Genomic DNA, 23,210 nt, shown 5'->3' on the forward strand with positions numbered 1-23,210 from the left:
TATAACTTAAATGATGAGAGAATTCGGCCCCTTAAAGACTAAGCATTCTGCTCAAGGCCACAGGGCTCAGGATGGAGCTGAGCTTTCACTGAAAGCTAAAAATTCAGTTTACGTCCCTTTCCCCTGAATTCCTGTCCTGAGAATATAAGCTGCCATAAGCTGACTGCCTTCTACAATAGGAAGTGAACTGATGCTGTGAGCTTAAGTCAGTGTTTACCCCTAGAACAATAACCCCAGGTACCCATGAGAAAGGAGGCAGGCTCTGTTGAGGAAAATAACTGGAAGCATTGGGTACAGCTATGGAATTGGAGGAAAGGACTAATTCTAGTGTAGTCATTCAAAAGTCTTCAACCTTCTCTCCCTGGACTTATTCTCTTCAGCTCACAGCACACCGTCAGCACCTTGTGTCGCTTTATTTTATTTTGTACCTCTTCTCCATTCTTGTTTTCTTCCTTATTCCAACTGATTATTCTGCTTGCTTCAAAAGGATTATTTTGTTTTACTGTGTGTGTGTGTGTGTGTATGTGTGTGTGTGTGTGTGTGTGTGTGTATGTGTGTGTGTGTGTGATGTCCTTGAGCTGCAGTTATAAGTGATTTTAAGCCACCCAATATGGTCCTCGGACTCAACTCCAGTATTCTGGAAGAGACAAGTGTACTCTTAACCACTGAGTTATGTCTTCAGTCCCATGAACCATTTTGTTTTTACATGTTCTTGTATAAGGTAAATTTTTGTTTTGTTTGCATACATTTTTCTATTTAAAAGTATGAAAGTGACTGTAGGTCCCATTCTGCAATTTCCTCAACACACAAGCTCATGTTTTTGAGAACTATGCATGTTGTCATACAAATACTTGACTATTGCTTCTGAACATGGCAGACTCCATGACTTACCTGGATATATTTCACCTTCCCTTTTTTATAACCCATGTTTATATAGTCATGAATGAATGTTTTTTTTTTTTTTCATGTGGATCATGGTATTGTCTATAGTGCTGCATCTGAGAATGAAGCAGTTTCTCCCCACCTTGGGAGTTCCTTTATTGGGAAGGTCCATTCTTGCCTGGTGCTCCATGCTGATTGAGGTTCTAGCCTCTTTTCTTTCCAAGCCTTCTCAGAGTGTTTGCCTCTCAGAGCATGATGGGGAAAAGCGTAGTGTCTGAGGCCACACTGTTTGAACTCAGAATCTGGCTTTGTCACAGAAGTCACAAAACCACTCAGTGTTTTCACTTCCTTATCTAAAAATGTCTTTGACTACACTACTCATGATGTTTTGATGAGGATTCTATGGAAAATTGGTACCAATACAATGATCACTTGAACACTTTATATACCAGTTGACATGACATTTGCTCATACACTGGAGTTATCTGTTTATTAGTCTGATTTTGCCATCAGAATAGCATTTACGAGTTTATGGATATAGGATTCAAATTCTCTTGTACCTAGAGCCTCACACATGGCTTTCTTCTACCTACCCTCTAATTTGACTTGGCTGCAGGATTTGAGAGTAGGAATTACCTGGATGGAAGACATGCTCAAATAGAATCAGACTGGAGAAATTTCCTAAAGTTGTAATGCTGTGAGATAGAAGTATGTAAAATCAGTTGCATTTTGAGCATTCTGATCTGCAGCCAGACAAGACTGACTCTGGGGAGACAGCTATACACAAACAATTGCTATACTTAGCTAGAGGCACAGTTAAGAGTCTTTCCATGCTGTGTGCACTCTCATTAGTGCTGTATCTACTTCACAGCATTAGCCTCAAGACTATGTAAGAGTACAGGTACATGTTTTAGGCAGTGTCTAATATGTCCTTAATCAGTAAGAAAAGCTACCCAGCTTCTTCTTAGTATGATTGTCTCCAGCCTTGCTACTCCTGCAACAGAGTTGGAAAATGACACACTTGGTCTCTCATGTCTAGATTTTGGGGACTTTTGTTTTCTTGTTTGTGTGAGTGTGAGTGTGTGTGTGTGTGTGTGTGTGTGTGTATTTCTCTTTGCGCTTATTTATGCAGAACTATAATAGGAACTATTTGTTAGGGATTTTTTTAACAGTGTAAGCTTTTCCCTTTGAACTTTAGTCAGTTGGTCTCTGCACTTGCAGGCAGAGAGCAAAGCTTCTTTGCTTTGGAAGGCTTTTTAGGCAATATCATTCTCGTGTCAATTTTTCTGAAATCTGAGTCTCTAGCCACTCATAGTCAGATAGTCCTAGGCATATGGGAGGACATGGCTTAAGCCACAAGACCCACTTAATGGGAATGAACTCAGGTGCATCGTTGAAATAAATGAATAAATAGAAAGAGGAAGAAGGGAAACAAATTCCACAGGATGTTTCACAGTCCTGAAGGCCTTTCCCATTAGCTTTCTAAGCAACTCTCTGACAACTGCTGGGCTGCAGAAAGACTTGGAAATGATTTAATTTCATAGTTGGAAAGCAGCTCTCAGGGTGAGTTACTAAGCTGCCCCACATTAGAGGCCAATCTGTAAGCACTATTAACTATAAAGAGAGGTGTTAATTACAAAAAGAACTCTATAGCCTACACTGAGGAGTTGCTATAATTCCAAGTGAGAGGGCTAATCAAGAGGTCATGTTGGGTGGCTTGCTTCCAGAACAGGGCTTAATGGGAGAGTCTGAAACCATTTTGTAACATTTGGGTTTATGCAGGACCATGAGTGCTGTTGTGTGTGAGTTCATTAGCTTTGGGGATAATTGTCCTTGCAGATTCATTAACTAGTGTCAGGAGAAGGGATCAGGGGTAAGATGAGCTGAGAGTGTTCGGTAAAACCTCTTTTTCTATAAAATTACAAACTTGATGAAGATTCTCCCTGAGCTTGCTGGGTTAGTAAAGATTTATGGATAGCACTGAATAGCATCTTTCAATCATTGAACATCATCTTCAAAGCCATTTAATCTGTGATCAGTGGTGGCTCAAAATATGTCTAGGTAAAGAATACTTGATTTCCAAGAAACTATGTGAGTTTATCTTCTAAAGCTCTGGAAAACAAAGTTTTGTGATTTGTTTTGTTTGAGAAAAATATGTATTTTCTTTTAGTTTTAATCCAGAAACTCAATTTCTAACCCAACTTCTCATGCTCAACATCTTGAGAGCAAACAGATATCTAGAATAGACAAATACAGAAGCTTACCTGAGAAAATGCACATATGCTTCAAATCTCACCGTCACTAACTGAGAATATACTCCATCCCAGCTTGGTTCAGAATATTCTTCCTTGCTCTCCCAGCCCAGAGTTCCTGACCCTGGAGACAGATAAGACCACTTGTGTGTTTCTGAGCAACAACTGCTCTGTCTCACCTAGCCTCCATACTTTCCCCATATTTTAAACACTTCCTAGTGCATGTGCACTCGTAACAAGTATAAGGAAAATCTGAAGAGGTTGTCAGAGTTGATTCTTCACTTGTATTACATCTTTTCAAGATCTGTAAGTAACTCACAATGCATTCTAACTGAACCAACTCTAAGAGCATCTACTTTGCTCTGCTAGCAGTAGATACAACTCTATTCTTTTGAATTTCTGCCCTTTAAGTCTATGTGGCAAGTAAGGTATTTCTGTAACATGATACCAAATGATGGTATTATCATGGGTTAATAAAAATGTCTACCTTCAATCTTTAGTTTTTATCCACATTCAGCTTAACTACTTTTGACTTTGAAATATCTCGTGTATAACAGTATGTGCAATACAGTTCCTCTTTATTTCAGCCAAAGCCTAGACAAATGATAGACTAACAATACTCTATGAGCACATGGATTTTGGATATAAGATTCCTGAATGTGACTCCTGGCATTCTACCACTTATAGTATTGGTATCAGGCAAGTTGCGTAGCAATCCTTGCCTTACCCTGTGTGCTGTGAAAAAAAAAAAAAAGTTAAAATTGCCCTATCTCATCATATTCCTTTAAAGAATTAATTTATAAAATGTTTAAAACAATACCTGGAGCTTAATAGACCAATAATAGACCACTGTTATTGAGCAGGAACAATGAATCAGCCCAAAGAAGTTGATGTACAGCTAACATGACACCAAGAATATAGATTGTATTGCATATATTGGACCACACCACCATGACCTTCCAGTACTGAGTTTTTTTTTAAGTATTAAAACACTGAATGGTTGTTTTAGTCCAGTTGTGCTGCAGTAGTAAAATGCTACAGACTGAGTATTTAAAAAGGACAAATATTTGATGTTGGTATATAATGAGAAGTTGTTCTAATTCCAGAATCGCATTTTGCTGCTGTATTCAAACATGACAGAGGTGAAAGAACAAGACTGCTGAATGCTATGTAAAACCTCCTTCACAAAGCTCTTAAACCTATTCACTATGGCTCCACCTCCATGTTTTAATCTCCCCCCCCCAAAATCCTAACTCTTAATTATAGCACATTGTTGATTATGTTTCAATGCATGAATATTGGAAAGGAATAAAAACTTAAAAACAAAACCAATAAATAGCACAGCAGTGACTTACCACACATTCATGTGTTTGCATACACACGCATACATACATACATACATACACACACACACACACACACACAAAACCTACAAAGTATTTTGCCAATATTTAGTTATGAATCTATTTGTAGTTAACAAAGTGTCTTAGTCACTGATCTGTTGCTGTGAAGAGACACCATGACTAAGGCAACTCATACAAAAAAAAAATATTTAACTGGAAACTTGCTTAGAGTTTAGGGGGTTAGTCCATGATGATCATGGTGGAAAGCAGACAGGCATTACATTGGAGCAATAGCTGAGAGCCTTATATCCTTATATGCAGGCAGCAGGCAGATAGAGGGATATGCTGGGCCTGGTGTGAGCCTTTAAAACCTCAAAGCCAATCCCCAATAACATATCTCCTCCTACAAGGCTATATCCACTCTAAAAAGGCCACACTTTCTAATACTTTTCAAACAGTTCTACTAACTGGGAACCAAGCCTCCAAACGTATGAGCTTCTAGTGGCCATTCTCACTCAAACTATTACATTCCACTCCCTGAACTCCATAAAGCCTGTAGCCACATCATAAAGCAAATTACAGTCAGTCCAACTTCAAAAGTCCCCATAGTCTCAACACTATTTGAAAGTTCAAAGATCAAACTCTCTTCTGATATTTAATGTAAATTCTTAACTGTAAACTTCCTATAAGATCAAAAAACTAATTATATGTTTTCAACATACAGTGGCCTACATTCCAAACAAGAGGAAATGGTGCATAGTGAGGAAATTCTGGAACAAAGCAAAACCAAAAAACCAGAAGGAAAAACTCCAAATTCTGTGTCTACATTCTGTGCCAAAATGGTCTTAAGGTCTCCCACTCCTCCCAGCTTTATTGACTGCAGCACACTTCTCTCTCTTGAGCTGGTTCCACATCCAGTGTCCTCTGGTATCCCTAAAGCCGTCTAGGCTTTACTGTCACAGCTTTGTACAACGGCCTTCATGAATGGACTCCCTTAACTGGCCTCAGTGGTTTTTCTTAACTTCCAAGGAAAACTATGCAACTCCTTTCCTGTATCCTTCATGACTCTAAGTTCAGAACCCTATGGCAGAAGTTTCCATCCTGCTTTCTAGAGCTAGAAAGTGACCCATCCTTCAGTTACATTTACATAAATTTCTATTGCTGGGGGTTTTCTTTGCTGCTTAAGCTTTGCTTCAACTCCTTTTTCACAGGTTGGAAGCTTAGCTGGTTTGGGATCTTGCCCTAAGGGGACTCCTTTCTAATTCCAATTTGAAGCAGGTCTTTGTTTAATCTTTTTATCTCTTTGAACAGGACTTGACTATGGCAGTATATTTTCTGGTCCTTCTTTTCTCCTCAAATTGTACGTTCTGGTTTTGTTCAGCTTGTACCTTTTCATTTTAGATCTGCATGAATGATTGATTACTAATAACTACATGACACCATGAATACTGTCTTGAAATCTCCTAATGAAACCTTTAATCCAAATGTCTTCAATTCAACTTCAAACAAAGTTTCAGGACAAAGGTAAAAAACAGCCACATTTTTTGCCAAAATAAAACAAAACCTGTCTCTAAGCCACTTACTAACATTCTTTCCCTCTGAAACTTCTTGAATTAGGCATGCACAGTCCACAAAGCTCTCAGCACCACTGTCTTCCATGCTCCTACTAGGATAACCCATTAAGCCCCACTTAAAGCAGTCAATGACTTTCCTAATCTAAAGTCCCAAAGTCTTTTATATTTTTCCAACTAACAGCATAGGCATACCTATCACAGCAATATACCATTCCCCAGTATAAACTTATATCTTGGTTAGTATTGCTGCAAAGAGACAACATAAACGAGAAAATTTTTATAAAAGAAAATATTTAGTAGGGGTCTTTCTAACAGTTTTAGAGGTTTAATGCATAATTGTAGTGGTAAGCAGATAGACATTGCCCTGGAGAAGTAGCTGAAAGTTTTATACATCTTTATCTGCAGTCAGCAGGCAGAGAGAAAGAAAGGGTAGCACTGGGGGGATGGGGCTGGCATGGACTTTTGAAACCTCAAAGCTGATCCCAGACACACCTCCTCCAACAAGATCATGTCCAATCTAACTAAGTCATATGTCCTAATCCTTCTCAAATAGTACTAATAATCGGGGACCAAACAGTCGAGAATGATCCTTTGAGGGTTTTCTCATTCAAATCTCTACATCATTGTCTCGTACGTCCACAGTCATCTGACTAATTAGCAAGTTATACCTGAAACGAGAAATACTTGCCCTTATAACTCTCTGGTAGAACACATATGTGACATAAGTCTGAGGAAGTCCCTCTGTGACCCATGTATGATAAGTCACCACCACCACTCGGTTCAATTATTTGCTAAACTGACTCTCAGAAACAGCAAAGCAACTTTACTCATTGCTACAATTTATGAAACAGAGAGAATATAGGCTAATTCAGCAGTGGGGAAAGCTTGTCTTGTAGCATCTAAGAAGGCCTGATGTAGAGTGTCAGTTGTTCCTTTCTAGGAGAGCTGTGTAATACTAAATTATATAACAATGATACATGATTCCTCATACAAAGTAATGACAACCAGCAATTTCAACCAAGCTTTGCTGTCCATAGTTTTTGTTGTTAACCAGTCTTGTGAAACATCTTTATGGTTTATTTTAGCCACATGTACTCTAGTTCCTAAGAGGTCAAACTGATGACACATGGCTAAATAGACACTGTCTCAATCAAACTGGTAGCAAAATCAGGTAAACAAGAACACAAACATCAGGCAAACTATTCCACAAACCCCAGAGATGTCTCTCAGAAGCTAATTCAAGAGCCAGTCCTTTCACTAATTACCCCTTCACTAAACTGATCTTCTACCTTATTTGTACTTTATCTTATTCATTAACTTATCCCATCTGACTTTTCTCAATTCTTTCCATGCATTTTAAGTTGTAATTGGAGAATTTTAATTTTTCTGAGATATATCCCAGCAGCAAACAACAACAAATGATTACCACAACCAAGATCTATCCAGGTTGTCCCCATTCTTACCTCATAGCTTTGGAATGTTCAAGCTGACATTCTTACAGCTTGGCAATCCTATACTCATGAAAGTTTTTCTTTCCTAAGAATTCCAACCACATACCAAAAATCCAGACAGACTTTTTTTTTAAATGGGAGAAAGGAGTTTATTTGGTTTCTACTTCCAGATCACAGACAGACTTTTTGAAGTCAATTGATCCAGCCACTGAGGTAAGGCAGTGACCAGGTCTGGTGATAGGAGCATCATTTGGTCACTTGGTTAGAAATGAAAGTGACTGTTTCATTAAAGCAGAATAAGCTTATTGTAAACAGAAGAGGAAGCAGTTTTTTCCCTTAATATTTATTGACCAAGGGTGGAGGTATACCTACTCAAATAGTATACACAAGCTCCCATAAGCGTAAGGACCGAAACTGAATCTCTTGCATCTGCATAGAAAAGCTAGATGTGGTGGTATGCACCTGTAATATTCTAAAACCATAGGATACAATACTGCAGTACTCAAGACAAGGGTCTTTATGACAAATTCATAAGAAAACACATTTCTTATGCATATGAACAATGAAAACAAAAAAAGTAATCAAGGCTAAACTTACTTTATCTTTCATAAGAAAAGAAAAAACAGGAAATTTAGAGGTGATGGCAAAAGACTATTGAAAAATAAATACGTGAAAAAAAAAAGAAATCTGACAGGCTTTACACACTGGGACACTGACCTCTGAGAAGTGCAGATAAGAGGCTAAAACCTTGAGTTTTCTTGACTATCTGTCTATTAAACAGTGTTATGCCAATTCCTTCTGATTGTGCTCAGAAGTATCAGAAACCATACCAGAATTTATATGTCACCATGGAAGGAGATCAAAGGGTTTTGATCTGGGAAACAAAGGCATCTCAAGAGGAATTCATTTAAGTGACTCTGCTGACCACTGGAGTCTTCTAATGATTATTCTACTTTGACCTTCAACAGTCTTCAAACCTGCCTCTCCCCATTCAATAGTTTTAATTAACTTTCCAGGGCTTAACCCTTAAAGATAAATGGGCAAAGTTCAAAACATATTTGGATCTACCGCCATGAAAGGTAGGTGTACTGGCTAGTTTTGTGTCAATATGACACAGCTGGAGTTATCACAGAGAAAGGAACTTCAGTTGAGGAAATGCCTCCATGAGATCCAACTGTAAGGCATTTTCTCAGTTAATGATCAAGGGGGAAATGCCCCTTGTGGGTGGGACCATCTCTGGGCTGGTAGTCTTGGGTTCTATAAGAGAGCAGGCTGAGCAAGCCAGGGAAAGCAAGCCAGTAAAGAACATCTCTCCATGGCCTCTGCATCAGCTCCTACTTTCTGACCTGCTTGAATTCCAGTCCTGACTTCCTTGGTGATGAACAGCAGTATGGAAGTGTAAGCTGAATAAACCCTTTCCTCTCCAACTTGCTTCTTGGTCGTGATGTTGGTGCAGGAATAGAAACCCTGACTAAGACAGTAGGTTTTGTTGATGGATCATTTAAATATCTTAACTAATGCCATGTCTTCCATTCTGGTTGACCTGTAACTTCTCAGACTTCTCCTACTCTGATTCTGGCCTTGCCCATGTGTCTTGAATCAGCCAGTGGGAAAGTAGTTAACTATGTAAGTAGAAGCTTGAAGTACCTCTGAGTATTTCCACTGCCACTCACATGTAGTGTTGAAGTCTAGCTGACACTCTTCCATACTTTTAAATGTACTGACAGGCACCTATCTGTATCCCTACTTAACAGGCTTCTACTGCCAGGACATGACATTGTGTCATCTCATAGGGAAGTTAGGGTTCATAAAGGGTTGCTACATCCCAGTCCCACCTCTTTCCCTGACTTCTGCCTGGGAATCCTAGAGCCTGGCTGCAAAATCATGCTATGTACTACTCTCGACCTCAGTATATTAGTTTGCTTCTATGCTGCTGCAATGAAAGACTGACCTCAGTAACTTAGGGAAGAGTTTATTTGGCTTAAAGGTTCCAGGCCATCATCCGGAGAGGGCACCTTTGGAGCTCAATTCAGGAACCCAGAAGCATGAATGGAAGCAGATCTGGTGGAGGAATCTTGCATAATAATGTATTAGATAGGAAAAGTATAAACTCCGGTGTGAAGCTTTACAGTTTACGAATGACTTCTATCTGTATAGAAGTTTGCTGATCTATATAGACTTTGAGTCCAGGTAATTTTGGTGTATGATGTGTTTTTATTTTCATGTTCTTTATAAATAAATTTTAAATTAGAAAACAAAAAAAGAAAGAAGAAAATAAAAGAAAAATAAATACGTGGACCTAAGAATGAGAGAATGGAAAGAACTTCCCTAATTTACATATAAAAGCCAGATATGGTGTTATGTAATCTCAGTGCTGGGCAGTGGACACCGGAGGATCCCTATCTCACACAAGGTAGCCAGTCTCACAGACTCAGTGTCCATGGGTCTTATTAAGACACTAGGATGGCTGCTAAGAAATAATTTCCAAGGTTGGACTCTAGCCTCCACACGCCAACACATATACATCTACCCATGTACTCTAATGGAGACAGTTTCCATCTACTTCTAACTGTGGTTTGAGAATTCTGCTGTTGTCGGTTCATCTTTTTCTTGGTGAAGTGAGTTGACAGCAGTTGTCATAGGCAATTACAGCCCAGAACACAAAGCTGTAAGTCCCATCTGGAGAGACTGGACACCTCAACTGGCACAAGCCAGCAGGATCCTTGGGAAATATGAATTTATTCCATGGGGCTTCTCAGATTCTCTTTAACTTCTTAGCAAGAGGCATTCTTTTAGGACACTCCTTAGTTTTCAGCCTTGTTTGGGTCCCCTTACAGCTTTAGTTTGAAAAGCTGATTTTTCAGAATGTGATTTGGCAGGGACAAATAGAGCCTCTGTCAGGAGAGCACACATACCCCACTGAGAAGGTGATGAAAAAGAACAGTATGAAGGATTCCAGCAGCCGATTCCGAGGTAGGAAAAAGAACCATGCATAAGTGCCTAGGATTCATTTTTGCACAGATTATGTTCAGCCAGCTCTTAGTATTTTGTAGCCCCATGGTCCTATTTTATTTTCACCTTACACTACATTTTAGGGGAATTATAATCTGTGTCTTTCTAATTTGCCTGGCTTCATTTTTTCCCCTTAATATTAATTGATCTAGGTTGGAGGGATAGATCAAATAGTACATACAAGCTCACATAAGCATAAGGACCTAAACTGGATCTCTTGCATCCACATATAAAAGCCAGATATGGTGATATGCACCAGTAATCTCAGCGCTGAGCAGTGGACATGGAAGATCCCTATATCTCACAAGGTAGTGGATCTCACAGACGCCGTGACCATAGGTCCTACTGAGAGACTAGGATGGCTGCTAAGAAATAATTCCCAAGGTTGGAGTCTAGGCTCCACACGCACACACATATATATCTACCCATGCACTCTCATATGCACACATAAACACACCACACCATATGACATCACACACACACATACATACATACATACATACACACTGAGAGAGAAACAGAAAGTGAGAGAAAGAAAGACCCAAGTTTTATTAATCCATTTTCTATGTGTTCAAGTGGAACATACAGCACATTTTCTAAGTACTCATATGCCACACTTACTTAATGCCTGTTTCCTGGTCAGATAGATAATTGCATCTTTCATGTTAATTCCAGAGCTTTGCTTGCATATGGCTGGTCATAAGGGGTATACATCAAAAAAGGAGATTGGGATGGTTCCCAACCCAGGAATTTCTAAGGCTCATGAACATTTGGGCTAGCAGGTTTCACAATGTGGTGTTATCTGATATATTATATAATGCTTCTTCCGCTGGATTCTTATGTAAGACTGAGATTGCTTAAATTGTAGGACCAAACATTCAGAGCCTCTCCTCTTGAATCAGGAATGATAACAGCAAGCACAACCAACTTCAGACAAAATATAAGAAAATATGAACATAGTATATAATTCACCAAGTAACAAATATGCTGACTGATGTCTGAAAAACAAATTTTCTTTGCAAACCTAACCAGGCTTTCCCACATCAAAAACAACCTCTTGTTTCCCAATAGTATCTCCATTCACCAAGGGAACTAAGAGCCTTTGAGATTCATAGCAGTAGCCGCTAGAAATCTAGAAATCCTAGAGGAAATGACCATTTAGCCAATCTTCCAATCTTTACCCCTAAACTCAGTAAGAATGAAGCAAGTATGTGGTCAGGGAGAATGATAAACCCAACACAGCAGGCCACCACAGGCATTCATCCCAAATGGGACAAGTTCTGAGCCCTTCAGAGCTGAACAAGGACCAAAGTCAAAATAAAATATAAATGCATTGGGCTTGCTTAGATCAAAGAAAGCAGGTTCTTAATGACTAAGCTCTGACTTTCTCTCTCTTATTCTTTTATTTTTATTAGAATTTTCTTTATTTACATTTCAAATGTTTTCCCCTTTCCTAGTTTCCCCTCTGAAAATCACCTATGCCCCTCACCCCTCCCTCTGCTCACTCACCCACCCACTCCTGCTTCCTAGCCCTGGCATTCCCCTATACTGGGGCATAAAACTTTCACAGGACCAAGGGCCTCTCCTCCCATTGATGACCGACTCAGCCATCCTCTGCTACATATGCAGCTAGAGCCCTGAGTCCCACCATGTGTTTTCTTTGGTTGGTGGTTTAGTCCCAGGGAGCTCTAGAGATACTGGTTAGTTCATATTGTTGTTCCTCCTATGGGGCTAAAAATGCCTTCAGCTCCTTGGGTATTCTATTTTATTTTATTAGATATTTTCTTTATTTACATTTCAAATGTTATCCCTCTTCCTAGTTTCCCCTCCTAAAATCCCCTCTACCCTCCCCTGTCCACCTGCTCCCCAACCTACCCACTCCCATTCCTGGTCCTGGCATTCCCCTATACTGGGGCATAGAACCTTCACAGAACCTAGGTTCTCTCCTCCCATTTATGACCTACTAGGTCATCCTGTGCTACATATACAGCTAGAGCCACAAGTTCCACCATGTGTTTTCTTTGATTAGTGAAAGATCTCTGGTGGTACTGGTTAGTTCATATTGATGTTCCTCCTATGGGGTGGAAAACCCCTTCAGCTCCTTGGGCTTTCTCTAGCTCCTTCACTGGGAACCTTGTGCTACGTCCAATGGATGATTGTGAACATCTACTTCTGTATTTGCCAGACACTAGCAAAGGCCCTCAGAAGACAGCTATATCAGGCTCCTGTCAACAAGCTCTTGTTGGCATCTGCCACAGTGTCTGGGTTTGGTGGTTGTTTATGGTATGGATCCCCAAGTGATGCAGTCTCTGGATGGTCATTCCTTCAGTCTTTGTTCCGAAATTTGTCTCTGTAACTCCTTCCATGGGTATTTTGTTCCCCCTTCTAAGAAGGATTCTGAGCTTCTGGGCTAATATCCACTTATCAGTGAGTGCATATCATGTGTGTTCTTTTGTGATTGGGTTACCTCACTCAGGATGATATACTCAAGATCCATCTATTTGCCTAAATGTTTCATAAATTCATTCTTTTTAATAGCTGATTAGAACTCCATTGTGTAAATGTACCACATTTTCTGTATCCATTCCTCTGTTGAGGGACATCTGGGTTCTTTCCAGCTTCTGCCTATTATAAATAAATCTGCTATGAACATAATGGAGCATGTGTCCTTATTACATGTTGGAACATCTTCTGGGTATATGCCAAGGAGTGGTATTGCTGGATCTTCCGGTAGAACTATGTCCAATTTTCTGAGGAATCACCAAACTGATATCCAGAGTGGTTGTACTATCACTCTCTTTATACAAATTTAATTGGTAGACCATTTAAGAACTGAAATACTTACCTTGACTATGATGGACCTCTTTCAGTGTTCTCAGACAATCAGACTCCCAGAAAACATTGATGGGAAATAGTTGGTGAATCAAGGCATAAAGAGACATTTTGGAATCAACATGAAGTGATTCTGTAGGCATTAGTCCTATAAAGTGAGAGGAAAAGATAGATCTGAAAGGTGTGCTCTCTTCTTAAAGACAGCTTCACACTCCCTGCACTGGCCAGCTGGATTCTATGCACAGATGTTTCCAAGTCTCTCCTTTATCGGTTCTTTCAGGTGGTGAGATATTGTGCATGATTTTCTACTTCATCTTATTTTACTACCAATCCATCTCTACTCGTTTCAGTTTTGACTAGATATAATTAATGGCAACAAGAGCTTTCCAGCCTACAAAATTAATACCAAAACTGTGTCTGGACGGCAGAAAGAGAAAATGTTTCTTTGTAATTTGCCATGCAACCAGTCTGCTACATCAATAACTGGGCATTTTCATGTGCAAATTAGGGAGCTAACTTGATGTATGATCTTAATTGGGTCTCTTTAGTCTAGAGTACCACCTGTGAATATCCTCTATTTGTTCATCTAATACATTAGGTCAAATAATACAATTGAATTAAGTGGTACATTTTTAAAAATGTATATATTTATGGGTATCCAAACAGAAAAGCTTTAAGTGAAATCCCAACTATACAGTTGTCCCTGATTTCCCTGGATGATTTCATTTGGATTCTGCTTCTTATTGCATGCCTAAGTACTGACAATTCTAAAGGAAAGGGATGATGGTTTCTTACATATTGGAACAGATATACCACTTGCCCAGACTTGATGAATTCAAATAAAAACCTTAATCCTGGACAGATACAAGAGAAACAGTAGCTCAAATGGGTGAGAGAAAGTTAGAAGTAGGCACGGTAGTCCCTTTACAGATCTTTCTTAGATTAGAAATTATGTGTTATGAATTGATGCTTCATCTTTTTATCTTATTAGTGTCTCTATACTTAAAAATTAAAATTTGTTTCAGCATGCTCTTATTAAAATTAAGGAATGACCCAAGAGAGCCAGGCATCACCAGTAAGGACGCTGAGCCCTCAGAGACTATGAGCCACCACCGCTCTAGTATACTCCCCTCCATAGGATAGCTTCCTATGTAGCTCTTTCCTTACTGGACTTACATCAAAGAGCAGCTGAGAAAGTCAAAAATCTGACACACATAAATGACTTCCTGAGTATCTATTCATAATGAAGTACCAACCATATCTTCATTACATAACTTAATAGACTTTAAGAACAGGGCTTTTGACTGAATTTCAGCTGGACTTGATCTCCCTGGCTCCTGTCTAAGTGTTGCAATGCCTTGTCACTGATCTTGGTTTAGCCAACTCCTTCTTACTGGCTTCAACTCCTTTTTCATACAATGAGCCATGCAGAGTGACTTCTGAGGCATTTCTACTCTGTCTTACAGTCCTGCGTTTCTACTCCCATGTATCCAATTGAGCAATTTCTCTAAATAAAGTGGGATAGAGTAGGGGGAGGCAGGGGGGATGTGCTGCCTACTCATCTAGAAGTGATAGCCCATCAGGTATCTCATCTATACAGTATGCTTAATGTAACCAGCATCCTCCTGGTCCTGTGCTGGAACTGTGCTTGCCTTCCATTATACTTACTTCCCATCTATTTGTGAGACAGACACACACTGAGCACCTCTACATAAAAGGCCCACATTTCTGACTCTCAGGTTTCTGGTTAGATAGAAGGTTCACACACACACACACACACACACACACACACACACACACACACACACACAAACACACACACACACCCCAAGAGACAAATAGAAGGAGCTGAGGGAAAGACCAGTAGAAACTTCAGAATTGTTCCCCACATTGCATTGCCTGGCTTAAATATCTTAATGCTGTTAAAATTAGGAGCATGCTACCTTAAAAACAGACTGCTAGAAACCACCTGGAATCAAAGGGAGAAAAATCCAAGCAAGCAAACAAACAAAAACAAAAACAAAATAAAACCTAAAAAACATCAACTTGTTAAGATAAACCAGTTTAAAGATATAAAAAACATTGGTAAAGATGGTACTATGCCTCAGGGAATATAGCCTCCCACAAGCCTGAAGCAGGCTGAGCCAGAACTTGACCATGCTGCCACCAAGGAGATTATCTAGGGTGGAGCCTTCCTCCTTAGATCACTCTATTGTTGAGCCACTGTTGCTGTTCCTCTTCAAGATACTGCTACCTGCTGAGAGGCCCCCCGGAGCTATTCTGGAGACTGCGCCCTAGCCCTATCCTGCACGTCATCACCTGCAGCTGGTTCCAGGCTCCAAGGATGAATTGGCATGGATTTAGCCCCCTCTTTTATAAAGCGTGTCCGCCATTAAACATTTGAACCTTGAGCAGACTACCATGTCTTGGTTCCATTATTTCTCAACCCGCCTAGGCTCCCTCTTCTCTTCCAGTTCCAAGATGCCTTCCAGGCTCGAACCCGGACATGAGAGCTTCAGGCTAGCCCCAACAAGGGAATTCATGGAATTGAGATTTATAGGAAGTACTCTGTAAACTTTAGCTTGTTAAAATCAAAACCATATCACAAGATACACCTTGACAGTTACTAGTAGTAGTAGAAGGAATAAGGATGACAACTGTGTTATCTGAAATGGGTATGGAATCCAGTTCTGTTGATTGCCAAAGCTTCATACTCCACAGACTTCCTTATTCAATGAAACAGTCTTGAAGAAAACATGACCTCCTTATAGACTGCTCAGAGAAATTCGTTTATTGTCAAACAGTGCCTCTAATCATAGGCTCTCAGAACAGAGCAGAATCATTCAGTCCAACTCAATCATCACTAATGACATTTGTTAGAACAGGTCCAGTGCTATACTTTTCCTGTTCATCATTGCACTGAACCCTCACAATTCTCATGCCCAAAGCTCAGCCTGCTAAACCACTTACTCATGTTTATTCAACCAGCAATTGAGAGAGCCAGGTTGTGAGACTTGAACCTGCATACTTACTACTCAAGATCCATCACTGCTCTGATTGTGTGTGTGTGTGTGTGTGTGTGTGTATACACACACACACACACATATATATATATATATATATATATATATATATATATATATATCCCACCTTTTGCTTTGTTTTGTTTTGTTATTTTTTGTATTATACTTTGACTAGCATGGAGGCAAAATGATGGCAGATTCTCTCTGCTCTAGAAGCAAAGGTCTTAAAGAAGACAAATGGGAATGAAGAGACCAGGATTAATGAGATACTTGGCCTTTGGGAAATGAGCTTCCTGAGACTTTATTTTTACTTTCTATAACCAAAATACTAATTTGAAATGCTCTCTAAAGATTCCCCTAGATCTAACATTAGGTGATACCATGAGATACATAATGTCTACTGATAGGCAATTGTAATGAAAATGAAAGTTTTGCTTTATTTGACATAGAAAGAGAGGGAAATAACCATGACTACTTTATAGTTATAGAAGGGCACTATAGTCCCTCCCACAAGACTTTTCAAATGCATGTTGATAGGACTATGGCTGTTCACATAATTCTCATATAGGAATATTAGAAATCTTCTGGGACCCATAACCAGGAGATGGCAGCACTTTAGAATCCTTTTCTACATAGTGCTCTAAGCACTCTCCAATAAATGATCAGAGTGAATATGCAAGAAAAATATGTGCTTCTATCTCCTGTGTGTAAAAGACCATCTGGGTTTCAAGCAAGAAAGCTATATGCCATCAGAAATCTCATGATTATATGGCAGTGGTCAAATCAGTGGTAGAGGACAGGCAGCATTTAGAACTTCATAGAGCTAGAAGAAAAATCAGTCTACCTCCTTTCTGCTAGGAGAATGAGCTGCTCCTTCACATCCACATTCTCTGGATAGTGATATTCTTCTCTGGAGAGATCATGGCTGCTCTCAGGATGCTCATCCCCACAGGGCTTCAGGACGTGACGAGCACACAAGTGGAAGTGTCCTCCCTATTTATCCATTTCACTCAGGTTGCCGGTAGAAAGATTAGATAAGCCTGTGTGTGTGTGTCTACCCTGAAAGACCTGTGGAAGGGAGCAAGTGTCCTTCTGCATTTTAGTGCCCTGAATTTGGCCTATTTTTACTACCTGTTGTGTCCATCATTTATGAGAAAAGAAACAACTTGACTATCCTGAGCTTTTGTCCCCGCCCAGCAAGAACGCACACAAGACACAGATCCTTCCGTGGTTACTTTATTTCACAACATAATGAGGTAGACAAAGAAGGCTCAGAAACGTGTGTGGCTTAAATACTTAGGTGTGACGTGTCTAAACTAGGGCTGGTAGCTACACCCACGAATCTCATGCACCCTAGGGATAGGCTAAAGCCCCCAGGGGTTGGACTAGTGTCCTGGGAGATGGACTGGTGCCTCGGAAATGGGCTGGTGGCTTTGGCGGGCTTTTGCTCCTAGCACATAGCTTGTTCTTTGTTTAGGTGGCATAAGGCACTGTGGAGCCAGCACCATCTTATGATGGTAAATGTTATTGTGGCTCTCCACACTTGACATAAATACTGTTAGTATCAGGACACTCCTAGCCCCGACCTAACTATGTGACCCTTGACCTGCATTGCCAGGCCAATGACCCTCAGTCCCACAATCCACTTGGTTCACTTCCCACCCTCACTGGTGTGATGTCATTTTCTGTATAAATTAGGAGATTGCCTCCTCCTCACTCTCTCTCTCTCTCTTTCTTCTCTTTCTTCTCTCTCCCCTCTTTCTCATTTTCTTCTCTCTGCCCTTCTACCTGCTTTGCCAACCCTCTACTTCTGCACAATAAACCTCTCTCACATGGAACTACCTTGGCCTGGTCTGCTGTTTGGTTTACCCGCTCAAAATATATATTAATATTGCTTGATATTAATTAATTCATAAAAAGTACTACAGCTTAAAGACTGATATAACGGACCATAGAGAATTATGAAATGATGGACACACCCACAAAAAAGCTTGGATCACATGAACCATGTGCTCTGATGGAAAGAGTAGTACCCTGGAAATTCAGTGAATCTATTATATGCAACATGAATGAGGGGAGATAGTCTGGGCAGAAGATCTCTATAGGGAAGTAGCCTTGGGTTTCAGTCCTGCAGAAGAAAGCTAAGGTTAGTAGTTTTTATACACATTGTCAACATTCCAACTTTCAGCAGGGAAAGCATGGTTATTCCTTGGTGGCTGAGTGGGAAAGGCTTTGCTAGTCCCATAAATCTGATACTTTGGGATCCTTGACATAGCCATGCTCAGGCCAGTCATATATATCCACTCAGAACTTCATCCACTTCTTACATGTAAGGTCCTCTTATTGGACCTCAGTTAATACAGTCCACTTAGTACCTATAAGCGACACAAGAAAGAAAAAGGGGAGGGGTGACATGTTCACAGAAATAGAACTGTAAGTAGGGATGACTATAAGAAATTATACAAATGATAAATGGACTAATTATCAATACAATTGTTGTAGAGCAGTGGATGATGACAGCACTGAAAAGAAATCCAAATGAACCTATGGAATAAGTAATGAAAGGCCACACTCTTTAATATGCACATATCCATGGAGATTTGTAACCATAGTTACTTGTTTAGCATAATCTATCTCTGCATAAATTCCAGGTGTCTTTTTTCAAAGGCAGCCCTCACATCTAAAGATCTGCTATGTTTCCTAGCCTGCAGAAGTGTCAGTGGGAATGGCAATGGTTGTGGACATGATGGTATTCACAGCAGAATCCACAGGACTGGCATGAAACACCACAACTGTCTCAGTAGCATGGTTCCAATGACTATTGGCCCTGTGCTCCAGTGTGCTGCTGGTTGCCATTTCTCCTCTAGTCCCCAGTCCAAGAAGGAGGCTATATCTCTAAGGTTATTAATCTTTGGTTTTAAGTGTCCTGCTTTCACTTTAGATTCTTGAAGCCACAGTAGCTGCAAAGTAGGCCTTAGCTAGGCCACATCTTCAGGAAAATGGGTGGAGGCACCAATCCACACGGCCAACCAGGAGATGTTTACACTGGCCCAGCAATTCACCTGAACCACTGTCAGACTACTCCACCACTTAAAAGAATGTCTCAGAGTTTCATTTTACTAATAATCCATGGGACATTCAGTGCCAATAAAAACAGTGTAATTTTTTTGACATTGTGAATTTTCTCGCATACCCAGCTCCCCTCTTCAGAAAGAAAGCTCCTGTGCCTTTACCTCTGCCAGTGTAACTCCCAACATGGAAACAAGTGCACAAATTAGTAAGCCTGGTAGACAATAGGCAGTTTTTCATTATTACACAGGGAATGGTTGAAAACAGGAAATTTTGGACTTATTGATTTCCCACTTACTCTGGTATTACCAACTGCTGGTGGAACTAGATTTCTGCCCTATAGCTATAGACTCTCAGCATTTGCACCAGCCCATCACTCACCTGCCAGCTGGTGGGCAAGACTTTGCCCATCTATATAGCTGCCAAGGATTCCTCTGACTGATATGCCCATCAGATCTCACAGTCATGTGCTGTGGATAGAAGACTGTTGGTCACTGTAGGCAGATGTTGATCAGACTACATCATGATAACCCCTAGGCCAAGGTTTCAGCTGGCTGCCTTCCCATCTCAGTCTAATTCTCCATGGTGGTACTCAAACTAGTGTTGCCTGCCTCTGTGGGATATTGGGCTATACACAGACAGTCTGGTTTCCAGTCCAGTTGAGAGGCCTGAACCCTGGGACCCGATGGTGGTAATTTACCTACATGGCTCCGTAGGTGTTCCCTCATGTCTTGTTAAGATAAACCAGTTTAAAGATATAAAAAATGTTGGCTTCTACCTGTTTAGCAATGTTTTCCTGTAATTCTTTAAGGGATTTTGTGCTTCCTCTTTAAGACCTTCTGCCTGTTTATCCAAGTTCTCCTGTATTTCTTTAAGTGAGTTATTAATGCCCTTCTTAAAATTCTCTACCAGAATTATGTGATATGATTTTAAATCCTAATCTTGCTTTTCAGGTGTGTTGAGGTATCCAGGACTCTCTGTGGTGGGGAAACAGGGTTCTGATGATGCTGAGTGTTCTTGGTTTCTGTTAGTAAGATTCTCACATTGGCCTTTTGCCATCTCGTAATCTCTGGTGTTCGATGTTCTAGCTGTCTCTATCTGGACCTTGTTCCTCCTGTGATTTTGTTAGCCTCTCTCAGCACTCCTGGGAGTCCAGCTCTCTCCTGTGTCCCAGTGGTCAGAGCTCTCTCTGCAGGCAAGCTCTCCTCTGGCAGGGAAGGTGCACAGAGTTCTGCGACTTAGCTCTGCATCCTGGCTGAGGATGAAGGCCCAAAGGGACACTGTCCAAAAAGCTCTGATGCTTCTGTGCCTCACGTGCTCTCCTGAGCAGACTGGTCTCTGAGAGACCTGGGACACAAAATGGCAATCTCCCCAGAGTCCCAGAGTCAGAGCCCTCCCTGGAGGCCGACTCTCTTCTGGAGGGGAAGGTGCACAGAGGTCTGGGGCTCAGCTCTTCCTCCTGGCTGAGGATGAAGGCCCAAAGGGATTCTGTCCAAGAAGCTCTGTTGCTTTTCCAGCCCAAGTGCTCTCCTGCACGAACTGGTCTCTGAGAGACCCGGGATACAAGATCCTTAGTTTCTTTTTAGGTTGCTACCATTGTATTTTGAAGGCAGAAAAGTAATACAACCCCAAGAGAGGTTATACAATATGTCCAAAGTCATTCATACCTAAGGGGTGCAGTCTAATTTTTAAACTACAGGTTTTTCTAACTCAAGAGTTAACCCTACCCATTGTACACTATTACCTAAATTTCATTCTAAGGGAGTATCAGTGTACAATAATGTTTTTGAACAAAGGCTTGGCTCTTGTTCTTAGTGGAGGAAGCAAGACCCAGTGACACCAACGTGGAATATCAGGTGTGCTTGGGCAATCAAACCCAAGCAAACTATTTGAATGAAGCTTGATTTCCCTGGATGCTCAGAAGTTGCCTTCATGTGTGCTTGGGATTTGCAAATCAGAACTTGAAATGGAATGGCTCAGTGACTCTTCAGATTGGAGTGTGGGAGAACATCCCCTTAGGGATGAAGCCACCACAGTGAAAGCTTTCCTGAGACACAATCTCCAGAAAGGAAGTACTGACTGAATGAAAGCTCATTTATAAGACCAGTCCCAGCCTATTTGAGCTGGAGGAGAAATGCAAGATCTAGAGAGCAGTGGTAAATGGGTGTCCATTTAGATCTAACACCCTCCATGTTCTCCTGAGAACTTGATCTTTGACAAGGGAGCTAAAATCATCCAGTGGAAAAAAAGACAGCATTTTCAACAAATGGTGCTGGAACAACTGGCAGTTATCATGTAGAAGAATGTGAATTGATCCATTCTTATCTACTTGTACAAAGCTCAAGTCTAAGTAGATCAAAGAACTCCACATAAAACCAGAGACACTGAAATATATAGAGGAGAAAGTGGAGAAATGACTCAAAGACATGGGCACAGGGGAAAAATACCTAAACAGAACAGCAATGGCTTGTGCTGTAAGATTGAGAACTCACAAATGGGACCTCATAAAATTGCACAGCTTCTGTAAGGCAAAAGATACTGTCAATAAGACAAAAAGGCCACCAACAGATTGGGAAACAATCTTTACCAATCCTAACTCTGATAAATCTGATAAGGGACTAATATCCAATATATATAAAGAGCTCCAGAAGCTGAACCCCAGAAAATCAAATAACCCCATTAAAAATGGGGTACAGAGCTAAACAAAGAATTCTCACCTGAGGAATACCAAAAGGCCGAGAAGCACTTGAAAAAATTGTCAACATCCTTAATCATCAGGGAAATGCAAATCAAAACAACCCTGAGATTTCACCTAACACCAGTCAGAATGGCTGAAATCAAATATTCAGATGACAGCAGATGCTGTCAAGGTTGTGGAGAAAAAGGAACACTCCTCCATTGCTGGTGGGATTGCAAGCTTGTACAACCACTCTGGAAATCAGTCTGGCAGTTCCTCAGAAAATTGGACATAGTACTTGGAAAATCCAGCAATACCTCTCCTGGGCATATATATACCCAGAAGATATTCCAACTGGTAATAAGGACACATGTTCCATTATGTTCATAGCAGTCTTATTTATAATAGCCAGAAGCTGAAAAGAACCCAGATGTCTCTCAACAGAAGAATGGATACAGAAAATGTGATACATTTACACAATGGAGTACTACTCAGCTATTAAAAACAATGAATTTATGAAATTCTTAGGCAAATGGATGTATCTGGAGGATATCATCCTGAGTGAGGTAACCCAATCACAAAAGAAGTCACTTGATATGCACTCACTGATAAGTGGATATTAACCCAGAAACTTAGAATACCCAATATACACTTTGCAAAACACAAGAAAATCAAGAAAAAGGAAGACCAACTCGTGGATACTTCATTCCTCCTTAGAATAGGGAACAAAATACCCATGGAAGGCGTTACAGAGACAAAGTTTGGAGCTAAGACAAAAGGATGAACCATCTAGAGACTAACCGACCTGGGGATCCATCCCATAATCACCCACCACACTATCACATGTGCCAGCAAAATTATGCTGAAAAGACCCTGATATAGCTGTCTGTTGTGAGGCTATGCCAGTGCCTGGCAAATATAGAAGTAGATGCTCACAGTCATCTATAGGATGGAGCACAGAGCCACCAATGGAGAAGCTAGAGAAAGCACCCAAGGAGCTGAAGGGGTCTGCCACCCTATAGGATGAACAACAATATGAACTAACCAGTACTCTCAGAGCTCATGTCTCTAGCTGCATATGTTGCAGAAGATGGC

At 40.5% G+C, this 23,210-nt stretch overlaps 1 long non-coding RNA gene across 1 annotated transcript in view; it reads right to left on the minus strand.

The window, feature by feature from the left end:
• 4930592A05Rik (RIKEN cDNA 4930592A05 gene) overlaps positions 1-23,210 on the minus strand; it is a 59,556-nt gene that overhangs the window by 24,117 nt on the left and 12,229 nt on the right. The window contains exons 4-5 of the long non-coding RNA NR_045070.1: positions 13,360-13,494; positions 3,147-3,258 (exon numbers count right to left, since the gene is read on the minus strand). This is a non-coding gene — a long non-coding RNA (RIKEN cDNA 4930592A05 gene). The remainder of the gene's footprint in view (positions 1-3,146; positions 3,259-13,359; positions 13,495-23,210) is intronic.

This window comes from Mus musculus, chromosome 15 (assembly GCF_000001635.26).
Source record: "Mus musculus strain C57BL/6J chromosome 15, GRCm38.p6 C57BL/6J".
NCBI classification, from domain to species: Eukaryota; Metazoa; Chordata; class Mammalia; order Rodentia; family Muridae; genus Mus; species Mus musculus.